This window comes from Physella acuta, unplaced genomic scaffold (assembly GCF_028476545.2).
Source record: "Physella acuta isolate Inbredline_101_S28 unplaced genomic scaffold, ASM2847654v3 ptg001884l, whole genome shotgun sequence".
Lineage (NCBI taxonomy): Eukaryota > Metazoa > Mollusca > Gastropoda > Physidae > Physella > Physella acuta.
Genome location: NW_026733390.1, coordinates 1 through 6636, shown reverse-complemented (window position 1 = coordinate 6636; position 6636 = coordinate 1). Strand labels below are relative to the sequence as shown.

The following is a 6636-nucleotide window of genomic DNA, read 5'->3' as shown; positions in this document are numbered from 1 at the left end:
GATACGACTTAAAGCTGCGGACACACATCCATCCATTCATTCATTCATACATTCATACATCCAGAAATGACGGGTTAATAAACGCAATTCTCCAGAATGGAAATTGCGCTAAAAATAAATCCTTTAAGTGCTTTGCGTCATCTACGCATGTGTATCAACAAGTTACCCGGATGTTTGCCCGCTTACCAAATATATGGCGGTGTAAAATCCCGACCACCCGAAAAAAAACTTTCCGGGTTGAAGACTTGCTACTCCAGCACATTGAATTGATTTCGTATTTGAATGCATTCTATTCCAAGCAGTTGAAAATCAGAAAATGTATTGAAATCTTCTCAGTCCTAAATAATAAAAAGTAAATACTGGAACAAAAAGTTACAGTAGTAATTAATAATAGCAAGTTCTGTCATGTCAAATTATTTGTAAAATGCCGAAAATATTTCAATTAATAAAATAAACTAATATATTTTGTATAGGATGGTTTAAAGTTTTCTATAGCCATTTTTTAAATTATATTTTATTAGCAGTTAAATTGCATTTAAAAAGTTTTCTTCTTCTTTCTTAATTTTAATATTGGTGTCGATTTCCCTATTAAGTATAACATGGCCCTTTGGTTCCGACTACAGCCTGCTTTTCTTTCTAGATTTGCTTCCATAGCCTCTGTCCATCCAAGAACTATCTACAAGTCAGCAGTTGCTTGATTTTGGAGTTGTCTCTCCTACATCGAACTCGGGACTAAACCTTTACGCTCTCCCGTCCGACCCGACCACACCGACATAATTGTAAAGAAAATTAATGTTTCTAATCTTTACCAATATTTTTACCTGGAACGACGAAAATCATCAGTGTCACGTAATGGGTTTTGATGTTGTTTTTGATTGGTAAAATCAACCTACTAGCATGGTGTGATGTGTTGAGAATGTGGAGGATTAACTATACGTAAGGGAAGCAACTCCATTAATATACAGAAAGAAGGAAAATTGGAAATGGGGGGGGGGGGGGGAGATAATAAGGCTGAATTGTGACGTCATTTCATTTAGTGATTGACTTTTTATGACGGGGGATAAAAATCGTCCAAATAAGCCTCACACAACGTTTGAAGGGCATTTTTGACAAATACACTTTAGAAATCATCTTTCTAAAAACAAAATTCGTTGCTCTAAAAATATTTTTTTATAGCACCTACATATTTGGTGACTGTAAAAAGTGTACGGGAAAACATACAAACTGCTGACATAATACATACAAATACCTTCAAGTTTGACTGTAGGCTGGGCTGTCACAATTTTACTTCCTGAGTTTTTCCAGAACTTTTCTCGGTACCCGCTTGCATATCCTGCTTCTCATATTGATCTACACTAAAATATTCTTTACAAACTTGTATAAAAAAATCCACCTTCCACGAACATATAATGAAACCTCATTCAACTCACAAATTATTATTTTTTATTGGATTGGATACATTATATGTCCATTTATGAATAAATGTCGTGGGTAGTGCATAAAGTATTTTTGTTTTAATTTAGGGCGAAGGTTTCAGCGGGCATATCGTGATAGAAGCGGTCGTATGGGGCTTATGGGGGTAGCTTTCATGATGGTCTACTAATTTTATCCAATGGTTCTCATCCTGTGTGCAGGGACCTCGTGGTAAACACCTAGCTCAACACGTCCGGGTCAAACACATACAGAGTGATATCACATATTGATAAATAGGCTACATACTAATATCACACAGTGACAAATACATACTTATATCACATATTGATAAATACATACTAATATCACATATTGACCAATACATTCTAATATCACACAGTGACAAATGCATACTTATTTCACATATTGACAAATACATACTAATATCTCTCACTGAAAATTACAAAATACAGATGACTTGCTTCGAAGAAATACCTAAAAGAAACTCTTCGTCACGCCACAATGACAATACACGCTTGTAATTGGTCGATTTTACAGCTAGGATTAAGATTAGGGTTAGGTTTGTGTTGCGGGTCAGGGGTTTAGTAGAGGTTATAATTGTAGCCAATGTTGTCATTGCTTCGATACTATTTAAGCCATGTGATTCATGTCTATTACAATTTTTAAGTATAAAATATTGGTATAATAACATAGTTTGAAGAACAATTTTTTAAGTATAAAATATTGGTATAATAACATAGTTTTAAGAACAATTTTTTAAAAATATAAACACTTAAAGAAGAAAAAGTAATTATTGAATTAAATGTAAAGAAAGGCGTAAGTCACTTTATATTACGTATTAAAATTTAAAAAATGACTTACGCTTTTTTTTTTATAGATATTAATATAATATTAATGTAGCATTACCATAATAAATTTAAAGAAAATGCAAACTTTTTTAAAAGCATTTTATAAACATCATTTTAATTAAAATTTTCTTATTTCTGGATTTTGAAGAATCTGATATAAAATTGTTCCTACAGAAATAACTTCGGGAATACCGGTTCAATAAAAATAACTCCCTCAACGCCATTTAACGCGGCTTTGGTGTAAGCTAACGGAACAAAATTGATTGCAACGTTTTTTTTTTGGTCGCAAATGTAGATAGTTGGTAGGTTGGGTGGTACATAAACACCCCCCACCCGACCCTCCATCCCTCCTCGATGTAAAATAACCCGGGGCTTTCCGAATGACATCATAGGTAAGAAGAAATGTTTACCGCCCACGGTTAGTGCTTATCTGACAACGCGTTAGAAACCTTCCGGTTTCAAATTTAAAAATAAATGTTTCATACACGAATTTCATAGAAAATTAATTTCGATAAAGAAATTATTTTGTTTTAATATTAAATTAAATTAACGTTTATTGTGTATTATTTTATGTTCGTTTTATAATAAAGCTGTCTGGACGGATGTTTTTAAGAATAAATTAGTTGGAAACCGTTTTCTCATAAAATAAATTGTAACTGGGAATTGATGACGTTATACTTTCAATTCAAAATTTAAAGAATGGGAGAAGTCATCCAATGTCTGTTTAACCATGAAACCATGTGTTTGAAACAAATATCTATTAATGAATGTTCCAGCTAAATCGACACGTAATCAAGTAGATTTAATTAATTCTCAATTGTTTGAACATTTTCCAGCCAAACCAATTCCCTTGGTTCTTGCCATTTTGGCTGGGTTTTATTTCTATTACTCAATGAAATTTTTAACACAACTGGGTTATATCTCTGTTATTCAAGCAAGCTTTTAACACAAATGGTTTATATATCTTTTACTCATTAAAACCTTATAACACTGCAAGCGATTTTTATATTGCAATATAATGATACAATATTGGTATGCAAATTGTGTCAATCCACGTAACACCACGTAACACCACGTAACACCACGTAACACCACGTAACACCATCAACGGATTTCTTACATGAGATCAGTTTCTTTCAGGCATAACGTCGAGCGCCCCCCCCCCCCTCCTCCCCCCCCCCCCCACCAACGATATAGAATTTATATGAAAAAAAATATTTTTTATCAGTGTCCGCACTACCGGTAAATTTAGTCCCCCCCCCCTCCCCGGAAATTTCTAGTGCCTCCCCACCCCCTCGGAGAAAAAAGTCTGAAAGAAACACTGCATGAGATCTGTTAATTAAATTAATAACTGTATTAATACATTTGTCGACATCAGCTTTATTTTACCAGTTCAAAATATCATAAGTAAATAGAAACACCATCTTGGCCCTCAGCGGGGAAAAAACTATACCACATTAAAGTGGTCTGAGTGAAAATTCAACTGGCTTAAACTAGCTTAAGTTTTTAGCGAGGGGGAGAGAAACGGATCTTGAAGGGAGATAAGCGAGTCTCTCAAACCAAATGTCCGGTGTCCTTCCGGATATCTGGTTCGCAGTAATTTCGTCTCTTCGGGTTTTACAGCCGTGAATGTAGGTATAGAAGGGGTGGGGGGTGGGGTGGGACTAGCCTGGCACACGAACATCCTGATTGTTGAGTAGACCCAGACCTATATAACATGCCACGTCTAATGATTGAGTCAGTTCACAGCCCAGCCGCTTGTAACTAGCTGAACAATTTTACCTAAGTGTTAGACCAGATTTCTGTTAACATTTAGTTGTCAGTAACCTACTCCAACCGTCAGTTTCTTGTGCAGTCATTCAACTGAGACAATTCTCGTTCAATATTTTAGTAAGTTGAAATTTTTTTTACGTTGTTAATTGCTTCAATTTTATATTTCATAAACATATTTGTCCGCACGTATAATTTATTTTAAAAAAAAAACATTTTTTTTTTATTAACTTGAGTAATAGTTACCGATAGCATAGCAGTTTGTTTTTGTATTATTTATAGTTACACAACTATTATCGCTTTGCTGAAAGATTTCAACGACTAATTCCAGAACGTCATTTCACGCATGAAAACTTTATCCGTACTTAATTTTCTCCTTCTCAGACAATGAGTACCACCATTAGCCTCGCTAAGCTGAGAAAGATTGCCGTGTCGTGTGTGCAGGATGTCCTAAAAAACTTGTACAACGTCCACATCAAGCTGAAGTGTGTCAGTGAGCCCTTCAAGTCCAACCAAGAACTCCCGACCTTTATCTTCACATCTAAAGAGGAGATCGCCTCCAAGATCAAGGAAAGATTAGATTACATCTTCCAGGATGAGAACGATGCTCACTTCAAGAACTTGGAGGAGTTTAGTAAATGTGTTGTCAAAGCTACCACAGCCAAGGTTGTGTTGTCCAACCTGAAAGAAGATTTACGAAGAGAGTTGGTCAGTTATCAAGGAGTGGCAGGCGGAGGAGGCTTTGTTTGTTGGCGTCGTCCCCCAAAAACAGAGAGACAAGTCACTTCACCGTGGACAGCGACGACCACCACCAACAAAGTTTACATCATCTGGGAGAAGGAGGCGGTGGGGGATGATTTTATTGGCGCGGTCAGCCGCATGCTACGTCTGCTGAGGGAGGAGAGGAGGCAGCCAACACCTGACGAGTACCTGGCCCAGCACCTGGCTTACTGTGAGATCCACGCAGGTAAATGGGGAAGACACGAGAAGACCAGGTGTCCTGGGTACACCAGGGTTCAGGCCCACACACCCAGACGTACATGTCCTTGACCGACCCGGGGGAGGGTCACATGATGGGGACGACCCGGTTCTCCGAGTGGATGGAAGGGGCGATTGTCCACGTGGAACATCTAGAACGTCCACGCCATCTTGACCGACAGCACATTGAGTCTTACAGAGTCCCGTCAGTTCTAGACTTCTCCAGGGTCCGCCTACATGTCGGCCCCACTGCTCCCACAACTTACTTCCTGGGCAGGCCAGTCAAAGACTCGGGGAACTTTGAAGAAGATTTCCTGAAGATTGTGAACATCACCCGCCGCGGCAGCCTCGTCCGCCTTCTTCATGGGCGCTGCAGAAGTGAAGATCGCCATGGAAGGTCTGTCTACGTCACAGGCTCTCAGATACATGCACGCTCTTCGTGCACAAGTTCAGAGGTCAAGGAAACAGTTCCTGTCCGCTGCCTGGAACCTGAACCAGCAGCTTGTCAACGACTTTGAAGTCGCGGAACCAGAACTGCTCACCAAGCGAATTGACATCGCCGTGAAAGCGGTCATGATTACGTCATACGGCGGTTTTGACAAGATTACGTGGGATGGCGCCAGCGACACCTACCCTTCCCAGTGCATCATGTACCAGCTGACCTTTGAGGAAGCTTTGACCATCGTCCACGAGTGTAACATATTTCTCAGCAGGCTTCAAGTTCAACGAGATCAAACACGCCGTCTTCGCTGGCGTTGATGGTATTGGTATAGGGGGCGCGCAGGTGCTCCGGTTCATGGACAGTGAGACCGGCATGCACGGGCCGTACACGGAAGAAAACATCCCGATCATTCTCCAGAACAGGGACGACGCTGCCAGCTCGGTCCGGGGACGAGGGGTCAACACGCTGGTCAGGCTGGACACCATGTACTTTGAAGGCTCGATCTCGCGATCCCAAGAGTACCTGCGCCAGCAGCTGTTCAAAGCACTTCTAAAAATAGACGAGGACGCCATTAGTGAACTTTTGACCCAGCTATCAAATGTTGTTGATCTGCCTCGTGAAGGCAACGAGCCTTTCCTGCACCGGGCTAAGAGAATCGTGGAGGCCGAAAACCCGATGCTGAAAGATTTCTGCTCTGACGAGGAGTGGGAGAGCTTCACTCGTGTCCTTAAGTGCCAGATTGTGGCACGTGATGAGGCGGCTCTCGTGGAGGAGTACGACAGCGACCCCTGGCTGTCCATCAGACACAGGTACCGCATGAACCAGTGTCCAAGAGATTCCAAGATTTGCTTTGTCAGGCAATCATCCTTCACCTTGCCATATAAAGGCTAGACAAACCTTAAGAGATTCCAAGATTTGATTTGAAATCACCCTTCATCTTGCCGAATAAGACTAGACAAAACTTGACAAAACTAAGACAACTTCACACAATATAACTTAAACAAGACCGTCATCCCTTCATAAAATATCTTTACAAACTTTGTTGAAAAATTAGTCGAACAACTTAGTTTTGACTGTTGATATTTAAAGAAATCCCAAGAAAAATTATAATATTGTAAGCATTGCAATCAGTTTATGCAATCAGTTTTTCTTGTATGCACTATT

The 6636-nt window shown here is 39.6% G+C and overlaps 1 pseudogene; it reads left to right on the top strand.

The window, feature by feature from the left end:
* The first annotated feature begins 4020 nt into the window (after positions 1-4020).
* LOC131931057 (uncharacterized) lies at positions 4021-6600 on the top strand (annotated as a pseudogene).
* The last annotated feature ends 36 nt before the right edge of the window (positions 6601-6636 follow it).